General features: G+C 39.5%; 1 protein-coding gene across 4 annotated transcripts in view; it reads left to right on the top strand.

Moving 5' to 3' along the window:
- AGBL1 (AGBL carboxypeptidase 1) overlaps positions 1 to 27,519 on the top strand; it is a 938,649-nt gene that overhangs the window by 608,838 nt on the left and 302,292 nt on the right. The window lies entirely within an intron of this gene.

The following is a 27,519-nucleotide window of genomic DNA, read 5'->3' as shown; positions in this document are numbered from 1 at the left end:
CCCCACTGGAGGAGCATAAATAAGGGACATTGCGACAATGCCATGGTAGTAGATTCTTTTAAATTTGTTAGGCAAGCTGACAGTCTTCTATTCAATCCCAAGGATACCTGGACCTTACCAACATTAAATCTCATTACATTGGCTTTGATATTATCCTGGAACAGCCAGGAAGCACTTGGCGCCTACATGGTCCTGTGCTTGTGGAAATCTGGTAGCTCTCAGGGAAGACAGGGAGTGACAGGTGATGAATATTACCTAACTTCCCACCTGGCCAAAGACTTTTTTCTTTTTTTTTTTTTTTTTTTTTTTTTGACACAGGGCTACTGAACCACCCGTTCTAACCTATTAATTCTGTTAAATAGCCAATCAGTCCAAACAGTTGCTCAAAATAAATTGTTCAGTTATTGAGTTAATAAATTATTAGATTGAATTAATCCAGTTTACCCAAATTAATGTCGATGTAGAAAAAGAAGAGTGAGATCATTGGAGGGGCATGGGATTAGGCATCACAAGACCTCACTTTCCCACTTATCAGCAGTGTTGCAAGCTACATACCTCTACGAACCTGTGTATGTTTCATATATCAAATGTTAATATTCATAAGGATTCCTTTCCTCCCTACTGCACAAGAGTTTTTGTAAAGGCCAAAAGAGAATGTAGACATGAGTGCATCTGAAGGTTGTATCATCAGGAATATGTTCAGTCCCTTGGCATTCAAAACCTATATGATTGGGAAAAATAAGCCTGGAGTATTATTGACTCTAAGGACTTAAGGATATAGACTTGTATCCCTCTAGTTGTGTGCCCTTTGATGGATAGGGGCCAGACACTTATTTAAAGGAGGACTCCATGCATCCTTCACAGATCTATTGGAGTGGTGACTTTCATTGACTTTGTTTCTCCAAGTAGCAATTCAGGCTAACAGCTTCCAGTCAGATAAGTATCAGTGCCATTCATGATAAATCAACTAGAAACTCAAACCTCTGGAGTTGCTGTTTGAGAACTAGATGACTCAGACATTCAGGCCCCTACCAACACTCCATCTTCCATGTAACAAACACATGGGCTGTTACAAATGACACGGAATGACAGAGTTGCTCAATGGGGTGGCTTTCACATACCAGCTCAGCATTTCCTCTGTGAAATTGTCCACGTGGCCTTTGCATGAGATCTTTGTAAGAAAGGATGGAGAAGGAATTGGCTAGAGGAAGCCCTAATGGTGCCAGACCTGGTTTTGCTTTAACAATCCCATCCTCTATATGAAACACCTCTCCGAATGGATTGGTTTTCTCCTTCCCTTTGTTTTTCTGTCCTTACAAATGCTGTTGAATAACTGAGCAAAATTGCAGACAGTGAGTAAGAGGATGATGAATAATTTTACAAAGGGGTAGGGGGAACACCCCAAGGGAAGGAAGCCAGCCCAGAATTGGGAGTTTTGGTGATTTTTGTTTGAGGTATATAATGCAGTCTATGAGCTATAAAGCAGTATAGAAATTTCCATCCTGAACATATTGCAAATGATTTTTGTACATTGAGAAGCTCAGTCCCAGTTGAGTCCTGAGGTTATTATTTTAAGGTCATCTTTCCATTTTTTGTTTAGCATTACCATTTATCCAAAAGATGGAGGGTACTTAAATACACCCATGAGGGGCATTCCTTCCTTCCTTCATAAGAATATCAATATTTTTGCAGTTTCTCTGGTTAATGCAGCTTTAAAGTAGTTCCAGTCATTTCTCCCCCAGCACACTAAGTACCTGATTTGTTAGTATGGAAATGAAATATCATTTCTTACAATGACATTTATGTTGGAACGGCATTAAAGAACATAAGCTATTACCTTCAAATAATTATTACTAATATGATATTTTCTCTTCTATTTTCCAATCTATAGTTGGTTAATTAAAAAAAAAAGAATTCTCTTGCTTTTGTGTCTTTGGAATATAGTCTCTACTGCTAGGTTATACATTTAGATCTATAATCTCTGAGTCTCACCCACTGAGTGATTTACTTTAACTATTAGGGACTGGTCCAAAACTATCGAGGCTATAGAGGGGAAAAGCCAAAATGGAATCAGGCATACTCTCGGGACTCATGTTTTAGAGGTGTCCAGTCTGTGTGGATAGCTGTGTATTTCACACCTAGCATTTGCAGCCTGGGGTCACATACATGGTGTGTTTGCACATTCAAAGACATGTGCCTGGGCCTCATCGGCTACTTGTAACTTAGGACAGTGTGAGCACTGCCACCCAAGCAGGCTGTCCACATGCCCTTCGGCAATGCTGCTGACTTGTGGGCAAAACGGGTCTTCATCAGAGGAAGGACAGAGTGAGCACCTAAGGTCTGAAGAGTAACTCAACTGATATTTAAATCCCCTCACTTCGCACTGCGTCCTATGGACCCTCCAGCAATCCATTTGCTATGCCACCAACAGAAAGATTTTCCAGTAACCCAAACCTATTCAAGTCACAGTGTTGCCCATAATCCTTCATCGTGTCCAGAGCAAGTCCAGCTCCTTATCATGCCAGGTAAGGCCTTGTACAACCTAATTCATTTGTGTAATGCTCAATCCCTTGTTTAGCATAGAGTACATGTTGAATATGTGTGATGATTGGCAAATGAATGGAAAAATAAGTGAACGAATGGATGGTGATTTCCATGTAGAGTCAGATGATTATCCTCTCTGTCCATAGATCACTAGAAAAAGAGAAGGAATTGCCATGGTCACGTGTGACTAGAAGCCACTTTCAAATGAAGATTTTAATTTTTTAAAGATTATTCATTAATTGAGAGAGAGAGACAGAGTGAGATGAACAGAGAGAATTCCAAGCAGGCCCCATGCTGTCAACACAAAGCCCAATGCAGGCCTTGATCCCAAGAGCTATGAGACCATGACCTGAGCCAAAATCAAGAGTTGGATGCTTAACCAATGGAGCCACCCAGGCGCCCCAGAAATGGAGATTTTTAGAGTCATTGAAATGGATAGTAATGGAAAATGTGTGGGTGAGAGAGGGAAATGTGTAAGAATGCAATGTTGAGTCCTCTCGAATCTGTCACTATACACATGATTTGAGAGCACCTAATGGATTCTTTCTCAGAGTAAGGAGATTCTAATCCAGGTGTACTCTCACATGGCCACATTCTAATAAAAAATGATGATTCAATGGAAGGACTTCCACCAGTATACAGGGGGGGGGATGCTGCAATGCACCTGCCAGATCCCCTTTCGGACCAAGGTACTCATTTTCCTGGCTGCTCACAGCTGTGTTCATCACCAGAAATTGTCTGCAGCTGATAGAAGTAGCCTTGATCAAAGCTTTGGCTTCTTAGTGTGAGCAGCTTGCATCCAATAGCTGTTCTGAGTGTGGGTACAAAGGCCTGGCCTCATAGCCCCAGTTGGGAATGCTCCAAAGGGCCATTTCAGCTCCAGAACTCTCTGTAGGATTGGCTGGGGCCTCTGTCACAATTGCACTGTGATTCAGCTTCCCACTCTGACCACTTCTGCTTTTTTCACCACTCACAGGTGTTGTGCTGGTGAGTGCTCCCCAAAAGTCCTTCTGCAAAACAACTTACTACTGTATTTCAAAAAAAAAAACCCAAACAAACAAAAACCCTGAGATCAGGAAACAAAAACATTGCAACTAAGTGCTTGGCTATTGAAGATGGCTTGAGAGGGATGAACTTCATATGAAAAATTAAGTCATCTCACTTGGCTTGCAGGGCTCCCAGTGTCCTCCAGTTCACACTCTGCATCATTAGCTGTTTTAGGACGTAACCCCACACAGATTGGGAGACCACAGCTCAGTGCAGGGACTCTTGCACTGCTGCTCTACCTCCATTGTGGTCCAGAAGGGATGCTGGGTGTATTAGTTTCCTGTGGCTGCCATCCCAAATCTCCATAAATTTGGTGGCTTAAAACCATAAATTTATTCTTGCACAGCGTTGGAGACTAGAAGCCTGAAATCAAGGTGCTGACAATACTATGTTCTCTCTAAAGCTCCAGAGGAGACTCTGTCCCATGCCTTTCTCGTAGCTTCCGTTTTTTGCTGGCTCGTAGACATATCACTCCAATCTCTACCTTTATCTTTGTATGGCCTTCTCTGCTTGTATGCCTCTGTCTCTGTGTTATCTTTCCCTCACTTAAATTACTTATTATTTTTTTTGATCTCTTATTGAAGTATAGTTGACATACAATGTTATATTAGTATCAGGTGTATAATATAGTGATTCAACAACTTATACATTATTGGTTTCTTCTTTTAAGGACACCAGTCATATTGGATGTAGGGTCCAGTATACTCTAGTATGACCTCATCTTAACTAATTACACCTGCAACAACCCTAGTTCCAAATCCGGTCACATTCTGAGGTTCTGAGAAGGAAATGAATTTGGGGGGGATGCCATTCAACCTGGTACACTGGGTCAGGCAAGGAGGTACAGAATATACAGATCCAAGAACCAGAAAGAAGTTTTTATTTCTGTCTTCTTATTTCTATGCTGTGAAGCTTCAAACAAATTCTAGTCAGTCTTGTTTTCACTGTACCTCCTGAACAAGAAAATAAGAAGTTTCAGATTTTCTTGGAACATCTTGGAATCCAAATTTGAAGGACATTCCGTGTATGATGAATGCTGATTAGCGCTGCTTGAGGATTATAATGTATAGTACCGTAAAGCAGTGATAATTGTAATAAACACATTTATGGTACTTACTCTTTGTCAAGCCTTTTTCATATATTAAATTATTCCATCTTTGCTACCATGTGACAAAATACTGCAAAGTTGGTTTTATTATCATTACCATCATCGTCCTTATTTTCCAAATGGAGACACTTAGAGAGGCTAAGTAACTTGGTCAATGTCACACACATAGCTAGTATGTTTTAGGATCAGGGTTTGAACGCAGACAGGTCTGGCACTGGAATCTTGGCTTTTACAAACCTCATGCCTTTTGCTTCATAGGATGTCATCGGTCAAAGTATCCCTGGGCTTTGGAAACAGGAGAACTAGCTTCTGCTTTTGGCTGTCACCAAATAGATCTGCAGCAACAAGTTTCTCATGTATAATAGGAAAATGTAATTAGAACTGAAAATTGGACATGGTCTCTGCCAAAATCATGCTTGAAAAGGGTTGCCTTCGCTGGGTATCTAAGGAGCTTCTGGATCATCTAGATCAGGGCGCTCTCGCTTAATTCTGAAACCCCCAAAACCTTCTATGGCACCTTCTGAGTAGATCCAATTTTCTAGGGAGAAAGTATTTTGCGTTTAGCACCAATTACCTAATGTCAGGAGATCTGTTCTACCCTTCACATCCCCCCATCTTATCCTGAGCTGTTTTGTTTTTTTATCTTTCCAGAGTAAACAAAGAGGAATTGGAGGAATACAATAGCTAGGTATTGGTGGCTGTCTATCAGGCAGGGAAAATGGGAAGAGCACAGCTCGTCTTTAGTAAAACATCAGCTTAAGTTTGTATTAGTCCACCTCCTATGTTGCTTTCCATACTCACTTCACTTCCTGAAGGCTCCTCTCCTTTCCGCATTTTTCCCATAGGGAATGATTGCTCTCAACAACTCATTCAGTCTTTATTTGAGGACATCTCTTTTCCCCCCAAGTGTCCTAAGCCACAGAATCACCTCTCTACCAGGGTCTACACATATATTCTCTCTCTGCCACGCATGTGTGTGTATCGCACATATGTACACAGTTGTACGGATGTCCATACCAGCAGTTTTGAATGACAGCTTCATGTGGGAGGTGTAGTTTATCGTGTAGTGTGGGCACTTGTACCAGAGTTCCAAGGAGAGCTCTGCATTTAGCAGCCATGACCTCGAGACAGTGACCTGTTTTCTATGACTTTTGGTTGTAACGGTGATGTTCCTCACAGTTCCTAGTTATAGAAATGTTGTAAAGACTGAATGAGCTACTGCCTGTAAAATGTGTATCACTATTTTCATACTAAACACTCAATACCTTTTATTGTTTGTATTCTTATTGATTGTATGTAAGAATTTTTTCTTTAAATTTTTTTTAATGTTTATTTATTTTTGAGACAGAGAGAGACAGAGCATGAATGGGGGAGGGGCAGAGACAGAGGGAGACACAGAATCCGAAACAGGCTCCAGGCTCTGAGCTGTCAGCACAGAGCCCGACGTGGGGCTCGAACTCACGGACCGTGAGATCGTGACCTGAGCTGAAGCTGGTGCTCAACAAACTGAGCCACCCAGATGCCCCGATTGTATGTAAGAATTTTTAATGGTGGTTTTCTTTTTTATCTTAAGTACTGATACTCAGACTCCAACCCTCAGCCATAATTGTCTTATTCATACTTTCTTAAGTACAACCATTGAGGTTAGACATCAGGTCTCTGTGATTTTTATTAACTTTAATAGGCAGCCAGGGTTGCCACAAATATAGGTACTGATTAATTACAATTCTAGAAAAGATGTACACATGGTCAAAGCCTAGAAAGAAACCTCAAAATAGCCATAGATTTTGGCTTTTATAAAGACCGATATCCATATAGCAATATTTATAGATTTAGTTACATCAAAGAAACTTCTGTGTGTATTACCTTGACATTTCCTCTGCCTTTTATTCTATCAAACTTCCTACACAATCTAGCCCATATTATAGCCAATTTGCATGCGAGGTCCTAGAAAAGAGAGGGGGAATTTTTGAGCCTGAGTCTAGGGGAAGGGAAAAAAAGAGCAAGGAGTAGAGGTCGGGACAGGAAACATACTTGAATTTAAAAGTCTATCCCAATTATGAGCACAACTCAAGAATATATTTTGGATCACTATTCTCTTGGAACCCATTTCCTTATCGTATGGGCAGCCTCAAATTAGAATATGACTCTTTTTAAGCTCTGAATTGGGCGGGGCGGGGGATCCTGTTAATTTCACTAATGTAATCTGAGGAATAGGATTTCTCAAACTTTAATGAGCATAGGAATTACCTAGGGATCTTATATGATGCAGATGTTTGCACCACGTATCCATGTGACCTGGGGTATGGCCCAGAAATCTGCATTTTATTAAGTGCCCCTGAAGATTCAAATTCTGGTGACCCAGAGGCCAGTGACTGAGAAATGGGGCAGGTTACTAGTTTTTGCAGTTTCTGTTTTCGTTTGCTCGCTTCTGGTCTCCTTTGGGCTATAGGTGATCTTCCATGGCTTTTGTCATAAAGTCTCAAATTCTCTGCCTTCCCTACCCTTGTGTGTGTGTGTGTGTGTGTGTGTGTGTGTGTGTGTGTGTGTTTCATTTGTGCTTTTAGGTGATTGGCCTAGTTCTCTCACAAGAGTTGTATGGAAAACCTGTCCATATCCCAATGAGAGTTTAAAATGTTTCTGTTTGTTTTTCTAGCTCCTGGGGCATCCCCAGGTCAAAATTTCTTAAATTGGCTATAGAACAAAAGAGTATAGGAACAAATATAATTACATACAAAAGTGTTTTTTGGTCTATGTATACATTTTTCTGGGGAGAAAATCTATAGTTTTTAAGACATTGTTAAAACAGTGGATGACCCCCAAATAATTAAGAGCTCATGACTTAGTTTACTGAATCCAAGATGTCTAGAAGCCCTTTACAGCTTCTTGGTTTCTGCTCTCTTAAAAAAAAAAAAGTTTAATGTTTATTTATTTTTGAGAGAGAGAGGGCAAGCAGGGAAAGGGGGTGGGGCAGAGGATCCAAAGCAGGCTCTGTGCTGACAGCAGAGAGCCCAATGCAGGGCATGTAGAGCTTGAACTCATGAACCGTGAGATCATGCCCTGAGCTGAAGTCAGACACTTAACTGTCTCAGCCACCCAGGCGCCCTTTGGTCTCTGCTCTTAGGTCAGCTCTAGAAGCCTTTGACTTGACTTTGTGAAAATCATCCAGGAGTCTGTCACTCGCTGACTCCTTCTGCCTGCTTATCACTTAGCACAAGAACCATGATGTATCTCATTAAGTGTAGATTGGAGTTACTTCCATCTAAATCTTGTGTGATGACTAAAAGATTAGGACACTAATCTTTTCAGGATGATGCTTCTCACAGGTGCTCTTTCCGACTGAGGGTTTGTTAGAAACAAAGAGAGTCTCAGGCCCCACTGACTGCAGCAGGATCTACGTTTTAACAAGATCCTCAGGTGACCCGTGTCCCTAGGAAAGTCTAAGAAGCACTGATTCAGAGCAGCCTTGGTCAGCAGGGAGGTGAGAAAGGATTAGGGCTCACCAAAGGGAAACTGGGGAGTTCTCCCTTTTCTACTGGGGCAAGGACATTGTTCCCCAAATTTTTGTGAACTGGAATGAGCTGCTGTTTATGAATGGGATTTAAAAATTGAAGGTGGCCCTCAATATGAGACATACTGTGATCTGTGCCAACATTTTAATGCTAGATAAGTCTCTTCTTGTCCCCCTAGCCACCCACCCCCCGATATGCTCTCACCTTCTCCACTCTAGGGCTTTGAAAAGAGAAGGACAACTTTCCAAAAGTCCGTTTGGCCATCAGAATGCCACTTCATTCCTTTGTAAATACAAATATAAAACATAGCTCTAATCTATCATTTTAGTATTAGCCACTATTTGAACCATTCACGTCTATGCCCTTTTTGTTCTTATTAACTGTGATTCAACAAGTGTTGCCTTGGTGTTCTTTTTTTTTTTTTTTTTAAGCCTCATTGTGTATGATCTCAAAACACAGTCTGAGCCATTTATTAACTCAATGTGGGCTTAATGATGAAGTGAAATATTGTCCTCATCCTCTAGCCCTCAATTCCATAATGTATGTCAGCATTATGATAGAATATTAAAAGGAATTAAATAAAAATCAAGAGGCAGAGATGCTAATAAGGTTGCCAGCAGGGGTCTTTCCTGGGATTACTAATGCCTTGGGAACTGTGAATTTTAAATGCCCATTGTAGAAAATGGTTCATTGTTTCAAAAGTAAGGATAGAATCTGGCCCTTGGGATCATCCAGTGAGCCTCAAATGACCTCTGATCCTTTAAAAATATGTGGCTTCAAAGGACCAAGAAGAAGAAAAGATGGTTTATCTCTGTAAATCTCACTCTCCCCATGTGATCAATGTAAGTTCAATCAACCAAATACCCTAAAGGAAAGGATATAAAACCAAAGGAAGGATTAATTTAATCCGGGGTTTTATGTAGCTTGTATCATAGGGGAAAAGGACAGGCCAAACCTGAGATACATTTCTTTGGTTTTTTCTACGTGACTGAGTTCCTTGGAGTAGCTTCTCCTAACACAGGAGCTGAGAAAGCAGTGTCCCACTCTTGAGAGTAATCCACAGGATATATTCTCTGTGAACTAGAGTGGATCCCAGACCATGACTGTGAAAGGTGATCCTTTCCTCCAGCGAATTTTTAAATTCTCTACCAGGTGTTCCCTCCAAAGGAGTGGCCTCCAAGATTTCTCTTTTTAAAAACTAAGCAGTAATTATCTTTATAAGCCTGTATTCCCTGAATGTAAATGAGAAAAGAACATTTTAGAATATTTTGAACCATGGTATTAGGAGGTAGGCATTAGATATTTTTATATACATTTATACACCCTTTCTTCATTGATTAGTTAACATATATTTGTTAGGCATCTACTCTGTTTCACGCTGAAGTTTGTGACTGGGGATGTTTACAGAAATCTAAAAACACTTAGCAAAGACCAGGCACATGGTCAATTCATCTTCATTCATTCATTCTTTCATTCATCATTCAGTAAACATTAAAAAAAAATCCAGACAATATGTTAGGTGCCAAGAATATGACAGAGTGGAATTGACAGCTTCCTATTCTCTCAGGGTTTATAGTCCAGCCAGAAAGGCAGTTAATTAAGTCAGCAATAACAGCAGAGAGTAGTATGAAAACAACTGGGTGTTATAATAGAACACAGAAGGAGATAATTTAGGGCTTTGCTAACTGTTGGTTGAGTTGAATATGAATTATCCACAAATTACTTTTTTTGTGTGAAATTGGAAAAGGTAATTCACCTGACAAAGGAAAAGACACTTGTTTGAAAGTCGGCTAAGGTCAGGGAGTTCTTGATTTTTCTTTCATCCTCATTTGCTTTCATGCTACTTCTGGCTCATTTCATAGTTCTTATTTTTTTCCTTAAAGTTTTTTTTTTTTTAAAGTTAATTTATTTATTTTGAGAGACAGATAGAAACGCAGGTTGGGGGGCAGGGCATGGGTAAAGAGGGAGGGAGACAGAGAATCCCAAGCAGGCTCCACACTGTCAGCACAGAGCCTGATGATGAGCCTTGGACTCATGAACTATGAGATCATGACCTGAGCTGAAATCAAGAGTCAAATGCTTAGCTGACTGTGCCACCCAGGTGCCCTTCATTTCATATTTTTAAATTGCACCCTGTAATTCCACATTGGGGATGCATATTATGCTGAATTTGAGTACACTGGAGCATGCAAGTGTGTCCTCCTATCCCTTCTTCCTGCATTCCCTCCCTAGGAACACACAGGAACCTACCGCAGGTGTTTCTATGGAGCTTATAGTGAACCACACCTCCCTGAAGGCAGACACAGAATTGAAAGATCAGAAATGTTTCCAAATCCTCCTTCAACTGGTACTGAGTAATGAAAGTTAAATAATGGTAATCTTGATTATTTTATGAATTGAATGTCTGGCTCTACCCCCCAAGTCTTCCTGAAGACAACAAAAATCATAGTAGGAAAATACCCTTTGCCTAGTGGTTCACAACTCATAAAACACTTTCATTAACTATTACCTCAGGTGAGCCAGAAAACCACCACAGATCAAGTGTGAGGGGAAATGGAAATGAAAGATTAAAAAAAAAGTGAGCCTGGGATGGCACAGAAAACAGTGAGAAGTGTGGCTGATTATTGGGCTGGTCAAAGCAGTTGGGTGGGCTTGCTCAGCTATGTGACATGTGTCTGGATAAGGCTATGTGCAGAGCCATTTCTGGGATGAGGTGTTGAGATGGAAGAAAGACTTATCTGACAGCTATGAATGCCCCACTTCCTGGTTCCCATTAGTCAAAATGTGTCTCCAGAGAAGTGAATCCATATGTCCAGGTGGCACCATTGGGACCTTTTTGTAGCCATTCATCTAAGTCCAGAAATGGTAGATGGGGCCAGAAACTCAGGATGGAAGGCTGGTGGATCTGGTTCTAGAATAGCAGCAATGAAGGAAGTCCTCCCAAGGATGCCAACTGGTCAGCCCCAGTATGTGGAAATGTGAGGAGCCCAGCAGAATTGGTGGCACCCAAGGCAAGGCTCACCCCTGGGGGTCCAGGAGTTGGCATCACCAAGGGAATCTGAGGAGGTGCCTAAGATCTGTCCTATACAATTACCAAGAAAAGTCTTTTTTATTTTTTAAAATATAAAGTTAGAGCAACAAAGTGACAGTATGCAACTAAAATATTCATAACCCTTCATCCTAAAATTCCCACTTCTAGAAATGTAAGTCCAGAAGTGCATGAAGATACATGTACAAAGATGCCACTGCCTGTTCATGGTGAACAAGGAGACATGACCTTAACTCCCATCACCCAAGGGTCAGTGAAATACACAGTTGTCTGTTTGAACAATGGATGCCTCAGACAGAAGGCACAAGATAATTGCACTCACCTGGTCTTTAGCACTTCTGTCCACTAGCTCCATCATTTATGGCCAATATTTAGGGAAAATTATTTAGCCTTTTTGACAGTGTAGTCATCAGAAAAATGGGGATAATGAGTTTACCCCCCTCAGCATATGCCTGTATGCAAAGCAGTTGGGAGAGCATCTCACACCAAATACCAGGTAATCCTCATCTTCATTGTCATCATCGCTTATATATTGTTACACTCAGTCTACTGATGTGAAAGCTGAGATGGAGAAAATTTAAGGGACCTTTCTTTCTTTTTTTTTTTGAGTTTTTTTTATTTTTAAATAATCTGTACACCCAACACGGGGCTCAAACTCCCAACCCTGAGATCAAGAGTCCAGTGTTTCACTGACTGAGCCAGCCAGGTGCCACCCCTTAAATGTTATTCCTTAATGCTTGACAACTTGTCAGTAGTGGGATTTGAATTTAAACCATTCTAATTAGAATCGGAACACACAAAATCCTATGTTACGGCAGGTTGCCTCACGTTGATGAAAATTTCGGGCATCACAGAGCTCAGGCAAGCAGCTATTGTGTTACATGGCAAAATTTGTGTCTAAAACGATCTTAGCAAAATGGAATCCTGGAAAGTATCAAAAGAAAGACTTCATATGGGTAATTGGGAATTCCTACTTTTGGTTAAAACAAAACATCGCTCAAGTAGAAGATGGTTTATAAAAAAATACTTAGAGGTTTTACTTACTGGTAATGTAGTATGATTAAAATGTGAAGTACGTTACAAATGTGAATGTGATATTGGACTACATTAAAATTATCATAATTGCTTAGAATGAGAAAGCTGATATTCTGTCTTCTCCAACTCTGTGTAATTGCACTGAAAAAAAAATGTGTTCCATCAGCAACAGGACTCGATTTTCGAGAACTGTGCTAAAAGTATGCAATGGTCGGGTAAAAAGTGCCTTTTCAGCCATCCTAAGGAGGATGGAGTTTATTTTCAAAGATACTAGGTGTCCATCCATATGATTAAAGGAGAGATGTGATGGGGTCTTATCTGTTTTTTAACAGTTGTGTGCTGAAAGGGACTAGAGACAGGGAGGCCATGTTTGGAAGGAGGGCAGAGGCATTTGGAAGCAAATGAGAGAGACAAACACCTTCAAGAGGGATTCAGAAGGTTGGAACTCACTGGGTCTGGTAAAGGGCTGGATGGTGTGGTGGGGGATGGAGAAGTGGGGAAAAACTCAGGTGACTTCCAGATTTTAGGAGTGGATTCAAGATAAGAAATGTAAGGGAAATCGTCTTGTGGGCATGTGTGAGAAAGAAAGGGTGATTATATGCATCAGGAAGTGAAACACAGGCAGGGAAACTGACTACTTCTTTGGGTGTTACTGAAGACACGAAACACTCAGTTTGGCTTAGTAGATACACTCTATGGCCAGTTCTCTCTGTGAAATTCTTGATTCTGTAATCAGAACATTAATGGAGGAGAATGTGAAGTTGCTACGTTACCCTTATGAGGGACTTTCTAACACACACTCATTACTTCAACACAACTGACCTTATCTAGCTTGCAGACTAATTTAAATTCTCAAGCTTATTTCATTTGTACACTCCAAAATGCTTATTAGAGATGTCCTTATTGCTATCAACTTCCTAATGCTGTCTTGACTGAAGAAAGGGGTTCTGGATCAAACTTTACTATACAAACTTGGCCATTTGTATACACATATAATATACATAATATGTTATAAACATATATATTTTTCTAACCATAATACAGTAAAATCAAGAGAAAAAAATAAAAACAGTAAGGCCCAGAAGTATACCTATGTCTACCATTGTTTTTGTCATTTTGATGTTGCTTTCTAGACTTTGGCCATATGTACATCTTTTCTAGAATTGTCATCAATCAGTACCTATATTTGTAGATTATTCCTTTTTTTATATTATTCATTTTTAGTTAACTTTACAGCTTAAGGGTTTTCCATCTTTCTCTGAAGACTCTACACTTTGAACAGTTTTCCCCCAATATTACATTTATCACACTGCAATTTACTTAAAATTGTTAGACGTTTAGGTTGCTTCCAAACTTTTGTCTGTTTTATGCAAACTATGGGTGTAAGTTGTTTATGTATAATTTTTCCCGACTCACCACCAATATTTTCAACTAATAGGTTAGAGTTCCAAAGGGGAATTTTAGGTTAAAGTGCTTCTGAAAACATGGAACTTGATCTTGCAAGATATCATTCACCCCAGCTGAGTTTGGACTTGGCCTTGACCCCTTTCTCATAATGTTGAGAAGTTGAATTTCCACTTGGGCTTATTAGTTTAACCATATACATAGCACACTTACTAAATGAGAGAACCACTCAGCATATGAAGGAAGACAAGATACAAATAGAATGGCTACTTTTATTTTAAATGTATTTCTCAAACTCTGGCATCTCTTGATTTTGATTATTCCTTCTTACTAATTTTTCCCCCGGATCAGTTAATGGGAAGATCTAGTGCCAATGTTTCATATAAGTTTTCTTATTTCATATATTGTCATAGAAAGGAATTCATGGGTTTTTTTGTCAATTTAGTTTTTAGCTTTTGTGAAATGGTATCCTAAAAGAAACCATTGAAACAACCATCAGGTTGACTCCCAAATTGGATCATCATTGTGTCATTCATTTGAAATCTCATTTACCACTGAAAATCACTGCCAATTATCATAATAAATCAATTTTTGTGTCCTCACATTCCTTAAGGTACTCCTCAGTTACCCATGAATGGGTTGAGTACAGCTGTTCACAATCAACCCCGTAATATAACCTAGAACTAAAACCTTCCTCTCTCCCAAATCTCCGTGATAGAGATACTTCCTCACTGGATCAGCATTGGTGCAGAGATAAGACCTTGGTAATTTCAGTTGCAAAACATTAAAGAGATTACCAAGGAAAGTTTTCTTCTGGAAAATGGAACTCCAAAGACTTCTTTAAGGATTCAGGATACGAGTTTAATTTGGATTACCAGGTTCATATGCAACGATGATAAATATACACTGGCATGAGGCATTAAAATGATTACTAAAGCAAGGATGATTTCTCTAGCTCAGACTTTCTCAAACTTGGTACTACTATCATTTTGGGGCTGAGTAATTCTTGATTATGGGGGCTGTCCCTTGTGTTGTAGAGTGTTTTCAGTCCCTGGCCACCATCAGATGCCAGTAACACCTCGCTAGTCATGATAACAAAAATATATCCAGACATGGTCAGTTGTCCCCATATGGATCAGAACCACCGTTCTTGAGAATCATGCCTTACTACAGATGTTTTCTTTCCCAAGGCCCCTCTTTGCATCTTGGTTTCCTCAACTGCAAGGCACCCGGGTGGCTCAGTCAGTTAAACATCTGACTATTGATTTCGGCTCAGGTCATGGTCTCATGGTTCATGAGATGGAGTAATACATTGGCCTCTGTGCTGGCAGCAAGGAGCCTGCTTGGGATTCTCCTTCTCCCTCTCTCTCTACCCCCCCCCCCCCCACTTGCTCTCTCTCTGTCTCTCTCTCAAAATAAATAAGTAAACATTGAAAAAAATCAGAAGACTGACTTGGATTATATCCAAGTCATTCTCCAATCATAAAATTACTGGACCATGCCTGAGCTAGACAAATAGGCTTCATGTCTACATGATTTTCCAAACCCTAGTCTTTTGTGATTCCTCAAGTTAAAAAATCACAACAATGTTTTGAAAATGTTTTCAAAGAAACACTGTGGTGCTATTAGTTGGGGAATGTAAACAAAATGGGCTACTGTTGTCTCTAAGGAGAAAAGAAAATAATCTTTACAGACCAAGACTGGAGATTTTGTTTGTGCTAATGCCCTAAAGTTTCAAGATTGGAAGCAAGCTGGGGTATGATGGAATCAGAAGATAGGAGAAAAGTGGCTCAAATCAAGAATGAATAGAAAAGAATGAAAAGCCAATAGGTTTCAAGTCTGAAAATATACACATCACTTTTTTTTTTTAAACATAACATAAACAAATGGGAAGAGAAAAAAAAAAAAATCAAGGAGTCCAGGAACTGATTTCCTAAATGCACATTGTTTGCTTTGGGAGGCTAATTCTTTCAACATTTTGTTACTTAACTTTCACAAAGACTGGAGACTAGGTGTGAAATCCATCAGTTGGTTTCAGGGCAGATGGGAAGGAGTGGTTAATGAATTCAAGACCCTGGTGAGAAGTAGAAACTCTGAAGTTCTACGATAGCTGTGACAGCGGGTGGCACTGAATAAAGTGACTGAGAATACCTAGCTGTGTTCCACATAACTCTACCGTCACCGTGGAAAGGGCTTTTGTAATGCTCAGTGTCTATTTGGACACAGTCTTGTCAGCACACCCTGTGCACTGAATAACACCAATGGATTTGGGTTCAACTTCATGGGCAAGAACATTTGTGTCTGAGAGATAGCTCCTGACAAAATCTAATCAGAAAGAAGGGGAAAGGATATTAAACCTCTGTCTTTTGTGCTCTCTCTCTCCCTCTCTGTCTGTCTGTCTGTCTCTCTCTGTCTCTGTCTCTCCCTCTCTCTCTTCCTCCTAACCCTTTACTTCTAAGTTATCTAGGCAGGGAAACTTAAGAGTCACCCCCTAAGCATTCATGACTGTGAATAATAACAAGTAATGTTATTTAAGTACTTGACCTCATAATAACTCATCATACTTGTTAAAGCTCTTACCTTCGCATGTGTTAGATTAACTGTCTATATAAACCTATAAGGTAGTTGCTACCTCTTAGGATACAGGAATTAGAGCAGAGAATGATTAGGTAACATGTCCCAAAGTCACACAGAGAGTAAGTTGAAAGAACTGGGATCTGAGCCCAATCAGACCCTCCTGGAGTCTTCTCCCGACTGCTCTCTCCCACCACTTCACTGAGCATGCTCCAGCATGGTCTTATATCATCTTAACCACCACCTTATGAGTAGGTATTATTTGTATCTTTTTCCCACAGAAGAGGAAACCTAGGTGCAAAGAGGTTGAACCATCTGTCAAAGGTCACGTAGGAACAAAGTAAGGAATCAGGGATTCAAACTTGGTTGGGCCATCCTCAACCTTTGCTCTGGACGTCTGTGCTTTTTGCCTCCTCTGGAAGAGCTAGAAGGGCTTTTCCAAGGCAACTGCACAGTGTGGCCGATGCCATCGGAGTCGCAAATAGCTCGTATGGTAGCATGCTCTCCTTGTTCAGAGGAAGATGTTACATTGGGCTGCTAGGAAGAGAAATGCAAAAAGCCTTCACGGAGGGGGTGGTATTAGGGTTTGGGGGAAATGGCCTTATTTTATAGGCAGAGATTGAGGAGAGAGCATGTTGTGGGGAAAAAACAGCATATGAAAAGGCGTAGAAGCTGCCCTCCTGGAAATGTTATTCAGTTGGTCATGGAGAGGTTTAGGGCAGTGAGAGGTGTGTACCCTTTCTGAAAACAGACATGCTATGCCTTTCCTAAAGATTTTCTTGAAAGCACAACAATTCAGGGAATCTCAGGTCTCAGAAAAAAAGTTTGGGTTCAAAAGAGAAAAGGGCATGCTTATCAAAGCCATTACCAATGACAGCCTCAGAAAGTCACCAGGAGGAGAGAAGGTGCTGCTATATGGGGACCTGTGCCTGCCCTGGGTTACCCCCAAAGTGGGGGCCATTGGGGTAAAAAAAATCCCAGTATGAGAGTTACAGCCCATAGGAAGCTTCTAACTATTTCACAGGCCCTCAGGAGTCACTAGAAAGCCAGAACTGTCTTTAGCCACAATCCTTTTTCTGAAACAAGTAACTGGTATATACATGTATTTATATGAAAAGTGTTACTAATAAATAACATGTATGTTCTCAGCACTATAGTCAGTGATTCTAAATAGTAACTCATTTAAAGACCTCAGTAATTCTTATGTTTAATTGCCACAATGAGTAAGTTTACATTTAGGGAGAAAATTAAGTTTATGAAGAGAATATTAAAAGTCTGCATTAAAAGAATATTGTGATATTTGAAGTCAGAGGGAGCTAGAGATGACTACTCACATGATATGGAACATAGTCCATCCCTTCAGTGAAGGTGATGAAAGAATCTGAGCTTTAGAGGCCTTGGTCTCTTAATGGTGTTACCAAAGACTGATGCAATGGGGCTTTTCCAGTTACTGCTGTCTGAAGAGGATGCAGCCAATAGGAGTCCTGCTGTCCCAAACAAAGAGACATGTCCCAGGAGAAGAAAATTGGCAGCAGTAGCTACAGAGGACAAGCCTACCTTTTGTGTCCTGCTTGGGGGAAGTTATGGCAGAGATTGTCGGGGTGTGTTGTTTTTGTCTTTTCAATATTTTTAGAAAGCTTGAGCATGCAAACACATAGAATTCATTTGCTTGGGGTCACGTACTATGGCACCTGCAACCTGCCACTGCAGGTCAATTATATTTCTCATTTCTATTTTCATAAAATATGGGCTTTTATTGCTGCTTGTTTTGCTTAGTGTGATGCTTTTGCAATTATTCATCTTATGCAACATTGCTTTTTTCAGTGATAAACCAACCTTGCATTCCTGGTATAATAAACCGCTACTTGTTTGTGATTAATTTTCTTTGTATATGCTTCCAGAGTCATTGTGAAGATACTTTGTTAAAGATTTTTGCATTTATGTTTTTGAGGTATATTTGTTTTTAATATTATTTTTTTATTGTCTTTAAGTTTTGTACACAGTATAATGGTGGTCACATAAAATGTGGTAGAAAATGTTCTTTCTCCTATTTCATTAAATAGGTTAGAGAATATAAATGTTATTAATTCTTCAAATATTTGATAAAATTCACCAATGTAATCATCTAAACCTGGATTTTATTTGTGGAAATGCTTTTTTATAATGATATTAGGCTTTGGTCACTTTCATGTACCTTCAAATGTGTGTGTGTGTGTGTATATGTATATGTATATATACGTATATATATATATATATATATATATATATATATATATATATATATATACATGTGTGTATGTATACACACACACACACACACACACACATACACACACATGTGTGTGTGTATGTGTGTGATTTCTAATATTGAAATTTATAATCTTGGGGCAGGTTAGTATGATACACACTGCTCCTTCATTATCAGAAGCATAACAAAGTAAAATCTAATTTTTCAAACTCAACAATATATTACAACATATTTCTATATTAATAAATACACAAGAGTACTTTAGGGCATTTCATTTTGTGCGTGTATGGCAACTTATTTATCTGATTTCTCTACTTGTGTACTCACACTTAGTTTTTTAACCCCCCACTCTGCTGAGGCCTTCTTTATCCCAATGACAGCAACAACCTTGCTAATGTCAAGCTTGATAATTTCCTACACAAAACTTGTCTCAAAATATTCCTAGAAGGATCATTTCATTTATTTATTTATATATTTTTAAAATTTATTTGAGAGAGAGAGAGAGAGAGAGAGAGAGAATGAGCTGGGGGAGAGTGGTACAAAAGAGAGAGAGAGAGAAACAATCTTAAGGCTCCACACTCAGCATGGCTCCAACCCATGACTCTAGGATCATGACCTGAGCCAAAATCAAGAGTCAGAAGCACAACTGACTGAGCCACCCAGGGGCCCCAGAAAGATCCTTTTAAAGCATAGGTCCACTTATGGCATTCCTCTTCTCAAAACACTGCAAAGTTGGGGCGCCTGGGTGGATCAGTTGTTTAAGCGACCAACTCTTGGTTTCTGCTCAGGTCATGATCTCATGGTGCATGGGATCGAGCCCCATGTTGGGCTCTGTGCTGACAGTGAGGAGGCTGCTTGGGATTCTCTCTCTCCCTCTCTCTCTCTCTGCCCCTCCCCCACTCACACACGTGCAAACTCTCTCTCTCTTTCTCAAAATAGATAAACAAGCATAAAAAATTTTTAAAAACACCACACTGCACGGTTTCTCCAATTTGCTCAGAATATAAAATCCCAAACCCTTAGAACAATTTATAATTCCCTCCATGATCTGCCTCCTGGTGTGTCGTCTCCTCATTCACTGTTCCACACACTGGTTTCTTTAAAATTCCTTAGAAATTCCTGGTGCATTCCCACCTTAGAGTGGGATTGCACCCCTCTTTTGCATTAGCACTCCCTCTTTTTGCGGAGATCTATAGGTGGGTGACTCATACCTTTAAGCCCTCACTCAGCTCTCCCCTTCTGCTGCAGCCTTGCTTGACCATTCTGTTGAAATCTGTAAATGCTCCTTACCCTCAGAGTTCCCAGTTGCATTTGCCCAGCTTTCCTTTTCATTTTCCCATATCACTCATCACCTTCTGGTATTACACAATTTACTTATTTGTTACATGTATTATTTATTGTTGGTACTCCTGTTAAAATTTAATCTTCTCAAAAGCCAAGATCTTCGTTTGGTTCACTAATATATTATATTGTGCGCCTAACTGACACATGGTAGACATTCTATTAATTCACACTGAGTGAATGATTTAGACAGGTTGTTCTCATTTTCTAAAATAAGATGAATCTATCTACCACGTGTCTATCTCTCCATCCATTCAACCATCCATCTATCACATATCTATATTTATATCTATACCTATATCCATATATCTACCATTTTCTATTTATATGATTTTGAGAATTTACTTTTTGTTAGGCACAGTGTTAAAACCGGGGAAAAAGAAATGTCAGTGACGTGCTGAAGCTATTCATGTCAGCTTGTTAGAACTGATTGTTAAATATTCAGAAATTTTACAGGCTGGCTGTTAAACCAATGATAACTTGAAATCGGTCATGGTAAGAGCAATTGCATCACAGAAATGGGAAAATTCTGCAAATCAAAGTTTTTTCTCATCATATGGCAACCACAGAGCCAGGTTACCAGTATTATTGGAAGGATAAGACTCATCTCATGTCATCAAGCCATTAAACTCCTAAGCATACAGTTCCTATATAATAGAGCTCAACATGATACTTTAACTGTACTCTTGAAATATTTATGTTTGGTGGAAATGAATGCAGAACACCCAAATGAGAACAGAGAGGTTAATTATTCGGAGCTTACTCTGGCAAGGGAATAAGCCACCATCACCTATGTTTTACATAGACTCAGAGGCAGTCATCTAGTTGGAAAACTTCACAGTGAGAAAAGAGGAAGCCTGCCGATTGGAGGTTGTTGTCACAGGGGAAATGGGTAAACAGAAGCAGGGAAACATATATGATTGGGTTTGGGGAGAATATTTGTCTTTCTCTAGCTGGATGAGAGAGACAGTGGACGTTGGCCATTGTTGACCCATTTTTGACCATTTTGGATGATTGCTGCAAAAGTTATGGTTTTGCTTTTTAGGTGTCTTATGTGGATCAGACCATATATTGTCATATATGGTCTTGCCATTGTCTGTTTGTATATTTAATCTCTTGGCCGGTTTTGGCCATTCTCTTGCTTGCGGGAGATTGACCAATTCAGAGAAGGCTCAAACTCCATCTCTTCACTTCTCCAGGATTGTCACCAACATCAACTGTATTGTGAGATCTTCTTGACCTTTTTATTATTATACCATCATGGTGATGAGCTGTTGAGGGAACATCTGGGCAGAAGTATTAAAAACTCTGAATGAAATGCAATGGATCAGTGTTATTGCCACTCTGACACAAACAACAATAAATAGTTCGTGTAAGATGCTTTGGACCCAAGAGCCCCAACTACTAAGAGTACAAATCCCAGAAGCTATGGGGATCAACACTGTAAATCTAAGTAGCCTTTAATGTGAGGTTTGGCTGTTCTATCTTGCCTATTTGATCCAAGTAGAAAAAAAGTATTAGCAATGATACAAATGCCACCATGCCTGGCCCACAAAAAACGTAGAGCAGTGTGACTGTACATTACTATTCATGTCAACAAGTGAGACTGATCTATATTCCATCTGGGGCAGAGGCAGTATCCTTAATGACTTTTGCCAGAGTTAATGGTAAGTTTTTTACAGTTTTCATTTTTATGTGTATGCCTCCCACTGTTTGGAATACTGCTCTGACTATTCTCATAAACAATGGGGTCATTTTAAACATGGCACTATTTATACTAAGATATTATGTGGAGATGACTTATAGACATGTTAATGGAATTTAAATATAAAAATCCAACTTAGATTTTGTTGTTCTTTAGGCAGTAGAACTATGGCCCATTGTTGAATGTCATATAAGGATGAATTTGGTAGTAGCAAGAACTATGGCAAGGAAGCAGACTATCTTGAGAAAGTAGTGGACATCTTGCTATTCAGTGCCTACAAGCAGTGGTTAGCCATTGTAGGAGCATCTTTGGGATAGTGTATAATATTCTAGCTTTGAATTGGAGGTTGAAATAGATTAACTTTAATGTCTCCTTCAGTGCTAAGAGTCTATGACTCAGAATGATTCTTGGGAGATGCTGATTAATAACTAACTGCTGTAAGAAAAAGGGAATGACTTATTTTAGGGTAATCATATGAAGGAAATAGATAGAGTTGGTTTCACACTGAACTGACTTTTGCTTAGTTTCTGAGCCAGAGTTATGAAAGGAGATTTACTAGCCTTATGTTGTTTCATCTGCCATACAGAGTATTCTATAGTCATATGTTCTTCCCCTAATAATTTGGTATAATTTTTCTTTAAAGACTATGTGGATCATGTAGCCAAAGATGTTTCCATTTTTATTTTAGCTCATATGAAACACAGGGGCAAACTTTCAGTTAAACATTTTAACTGTGTAGTTTCATAATGCCTCTATATTTATGCTTTTTCTTTCTGGTCTCGATCTCCTATTCTAAATGACATTGTCTTGGCTCTTTATTTTTATGTTTGGAATTTACTTATATTATGCATTATTCTAAGTACCTCAAATCCTTTGTGAAACGAGATGGAAAATGGATAAATGAATGAATAAGTGAATGCATGTGTAATGACTTGGCAAATTGGTGTTCCTCTTGGTAAGTGCCAATAAGTAGTGATGGCATCATACTCCATGATGATCTAGTAAGTTATCAATCAATTTTGTCCTTTAACCAATGTCCAAGTATTTTTTTCCCCAGATAGATTCCCATTGTGATAACCATCAGCCTGAATTGCATGTTGATTCTGAATAATGGTGATAAACAATGGGATTTAAATTGTTAATAACAACTTGGTTAACCATGTCCTATGCTTTGTTTTGCATATCATCATTAGGGTTCAGCAGATGCTACATGTGTATGAAAAGGTGCTTCTCACAACATAGGTCCCAGGTTGAGAGTAAAACTTATGAAAATGCCTGCTGAGTTATATATATGAGCTATTTATAGTGACTATACTTTGGGTCCCAAAAAGGTGGTGTATTTGATCCTATCATCTTTGTTGGATTTAACATCAAATTACTTATATAACATTAAAAACTGATTGCTTCTCTCCAATTATTACTGATCTGAGAATGTCCAGAATGCTGTGTTCCATTCTGGGCCATGTCTTTGGGGAAGAACACCATAAAACTGAAATGAATTCAGAAGTTAACAAATTGGTAGGGAGTTTTAAAACCATGTCCCATCCCTACTGCAACCCTGAATACTTAAGCTGGAAAAGCAGATACTCCGAGTTGGTATGTTTATTTCTTTCAAATATCAGACTTGAATTTGTTCACTGTCCACTAAACTTTGTACATGAAGGAAGTCTTCCAGAAATACAAATACACCTATACATGTGGCATATGTTCATTGTACCAAAATGTACTTCATGAAGTACCCCAAGGATTCTAAAAGATCCTATAAAGGTCTGTATAATGTGGTTTCTTGCTTATTGCCATGTGACAGTCTATCTGTCAAGACCCTCTGTCCATGTCTCCTAGACTGTGTTCTGGGGAAAGTAACCTCCTGGCTGTGCTGGCATGAATTCCATCCATCACTCAGTCTGCTTTTTGTTTTCCTCCTGAAGGCATTTTGTTTTATTTTATTATTATTTATTTGAGAGAGAGAGAGAGAGAGAGAGAGAGAGAGAATGAATCTTAAGCAGGCTCCATGCTCAGCATGGAGCTTGATGCAGGGCTCAATCCCACAACACTGGGATCATGACCTGAGCCAAAATCAAGTGTTGAATGCTCAACCGACTGAGCCACCCAGGTGCCCTGAAAGCATTTTAGATGGGCAGATTGGGAGGGATGCTTGTAGCCTGGGAACTGGGTCTTAGGACAGGAGGTTGAATTGAAAAGAGCCTGAGCCAGGAACACTGCTTCTCCTATCTTTACTTTTACCCCCAAAACGACTCTGGAATCTTTTATTGCTAAGCAGTATTATAATGAGAGCATGTGAAAGAGAGATAAATTGAGCTGACTTGTTCTTTCAATGGCAAGCTCCCAAGGAATTTTACACCTTAAATATTCTGGACACCCTTATAGTAGACCAGGGAAAGCTGATGCTAATCTAATCAGTACAAAGGAGGAAGTCTCTAGCGGTATTCCCTGAGTTCTGACATTCTCCGAGGGTCCAGAGCCTGCTGGACTTCATTTGTAATATCTGCCGACTTCTCCTTTTGTGAAACTCTACTGGATATTAAAATGGCTCAATCGGTGGTAACTGAAACCATTTCTTCCCATCTGCTTATTTGCATTAACCTTCAGGCAGACCCCATGGGGCAAACACCCTGGCAGAAAGGCCCATTGTCAAAGGAGATGGTGGGGATAATAGGGGAACCAGATCTATTCACTGATAGTCACTTGATTAAAGGAGAAAGTTATATAGATTTGGTTAAAAATGAACCAATTCTTCTAGAGACAGCCAGCACTCAGCTGAAGGCTATCAAATCTTTAAGCCCGGTATTATGAAAATAGCTGGGCAATGAATGCACTGTTTGATTTTAGTATATTTACCTTTCTAATTATGCATTGCTAATAATACAAGCAATTTGTATTTCTTGAAATTTGCATTTCTTGAATTAGAATTGAGGGCTTCAAAATATGAATTACATTGGATAAAAATTTGGCTATAAAGATAGGCCTCAATCATGCTTTTATTTGGACACAGGTAAATTTGGGTTAATTAATTCAATAATGAATAAATTAATGATCATATTAATGATTTTAAAAAATGTGACTAGGGTACTTTCTGTCTCTGGAAAGATAGATTTCTGCCTAGCTAATTAGGGAGAAGACTTAAATGGTGTGCTACTGGGAACAAGAAGAAAGAAAGGCATTCTGACTGGGGTTTTAAGAAGAATCATCAGTAATAACATATTCCATTTAATAGCAGTTTTAACTTCCCAAAGCCCTCTACATTCAGTGTATCATTTTATTTTGAGGTGATTTAGGCAAATTATCATTATTATTCCATTCAATAGATAAAGAAATGGAGATAGGCAGGGCAAATAATGAGCTTAAAATCATACAGCTAGTTAATAAATGGTTTAAAGCCAGGACCCAGGTGTCTTGGCTTAGCCACATACTTTTTCCACTAGATCACCTTGCCACTCAAAATTCATGAATGATCTTCATCCAGTTGAAGCCACCAATAGATAACTATATCTTGATTCTTTCTTCTCTTTCTTCCTTCTAGCCCTCCTTCCTTCTTTTCTTTTCTTTTTTTTTGTTTTTTTTTAATTTTTTTTTAATGTTTACTTATTTTTGAGAGAGACAGAGACAGAATGTGAGTGGGTAGGGGCAGAGAGAGAAGGAGACACAGAATCCAAAGCAGGCTCCAGGCTCTGAGCTGTCAGCACAGAGCCCGACGCGGGGCTCGAACTCACCAGCTGTGAGATCACGACCTGAGCTGAAGTCGGACGCTCAGCCGACTGAGCCACCCAGGCGCACCCCCCCCTTTTTTTTTGTAACTCTACTTATTAGTAGACATTAGTAATCTCTTCATCTGAGGAATCCTTGGGATTCCTTTTCATTACTTTTCATCCCTTTTCATTCCTTTTCATCCCTCTTTCCTCATTCTGTATGGCAGCATGGTTACTTAGTGTGGACTTTACATTCTAAATATACCTATTGGCTTTGAATACCGAATTCTCAAACACCCACTGAATGCAACCCTGAGCTTTACATTCTTAATTCATCATATGAGATATGGTGGGGGTGGGTTTGGGAGTGGTATAAAACAACTCCTTATAGAATTATTCTAAGGATTAAACTTGATTATTATGAGAAGTGCTTAGCACAAGTTCTAGCACATTTGGAGGTATGAGGACTTAATAAATGGTAGCTGTTGTTATTCTGTTGTTATGCTCACCAAGCAACAGTGAAATTGAAATTAAAAAAAAAAAAAAGACAAATATCCATCCTCATTTCAAAGAATGGGAATGGAGTCACATAATGTACAGCATTGATTTGAGATCAAGCCCAGGTATTGTATCAGTTGGTTTAGGGCCACTCTGGCCAAACCCCATTCAATTTTAACATCTTCCTTGCATATGAGAACATTTGTAATAGATTGAAAAATACACAGCCAGTGGGGAATGCCTGAGTGATCTAGATATCAATACATTTGTAGAATCATAATCAGGATTTACTGGAATGGGTAGCCACTATTTTATCAACAAGATGGGAAATTATTTAAAGATGAGGCCTTGACTGGAGAAATGTCTTCAGAATTTGAAAGTGAGAATGTGGAAGTTAAATGTGTTGGTAGGAAAGAGAAAGAAAATCCTGAAGGGGAGGAAGACTTTACTCACGGTTTTGTTCTCCTGGAGTCAGTTTCAAAGGCATTCCTTCTGAGTGGAATTCTTGGGTCTCTGGCACTCCAGTAGTGGACCCGGGAAACCCCTCTTCACAGCCGTGACACATCTTAAATCAGGCATCTTACTCTGGCTGACACATTTTTGGGTGTGTACCGGCCTTGTAATTGGAGATGAAGCCCCTTGCCAAATGGTTCAATTACAGTCCAGTAAAAAGCAATGACAGGATGAAAGGTCAACATCCATTTGGAATGTGGAGAAATTTCTAGCATCGCTTGAGCACAGAAGCTGGTTTCAGCTTATTCTCAGAACTGGAAGATCTCTTACTCCTCAACATCCAACCATTCCTGCCACCCATTTCTCCACATTGCTTTGTAGATTTCCTTACCATTTCCTTCCGAATAGAGGTTTCCTAAGTTACAGATAAACCCTTCCTTCTAAACGACTCCATACCTGATGTTTGTTTTAGTATCCCATTATTTAGATGTTACTTATCTTGTTTAAGAAATAGTTGGAAACTGGAATAGGACATAAAATTCACTTCAGATGTCTCCTAAATGACATTCTCATTTTCCCCCACTGCCTCCAGAATCTGGGCACTTGGCTAAAGCCTTAGTGTAAAGTTGCAGTAATGCATGCTTCCTCTCTCCCTGAGCCCCAACTTTCTCATACCCATCCATGTTGCTTCCAAGATGGGCATTCTGCCTAAGAATGGGATCAAGCTGGCACAGTATCTACCAGAAAAGGAATCATTTTCAGAGGGAAGCATTGAATCAACTCTCTCAAAAGAGGAGTCTGACCCCTTCCCTCTCTTCCCACCCCTCCATCTGGAAGAAAAGAGAAACAGAGAGATTTGGCAGTTGCCAAAGTTTAATTACGTCTCCTAAAAGTGCCAAAAAATGTGAAAGCTTATCCTTTAGTGGAAGGAACCCAGAAGGCCCTACGGACATTTGTAGCAGTCTGTTTGCCATTTGTTTTTTCTCTTTTCTTCTTTAGCCCCCGAGAAGCAAATTTCCACTTTTCCTTTCCAAGAAGAATGAGAACAGATTGTCCCTTAGAGACTTCAAAAGGGTGTTTCAGGTTTTGCCACCAGAGACAGAACTGTTGGGCCATCTTCAAATACTTCTGCATTAAGAGTCATACAACCTGGCCCTTCAGGACAGCATTTACTTGTACCCTTAGCTCACTTGTCAACCATCTACCCACACACATTGTGGGTCCACACACATTGTGGGTCCACACACATTGCATCCATCTGTCACTAACACATCAGGGTCCACCTCAGCATATA

Source organism: Acinonyx jubatus, chromosome B3 (assembly GCF_027475565.1).
Source record: "Acinonyx jubatus isolate Ajub_Pintada_27869175 chromosome B3, VMU_Ajub_asm_v1.0, whole genome shotgun sequence".
Classification (NCBI taxonomy): Eukaryota; Metazoa; Chordata; class Mammalia; order Carnivora; family Felidae; genus Acinonyx; species Acinonyx jubatus.
Note: the sequence above shows the minus strand (reverse complement) of the source record. Positions and strands in the feature narration are given on the sequence as shown.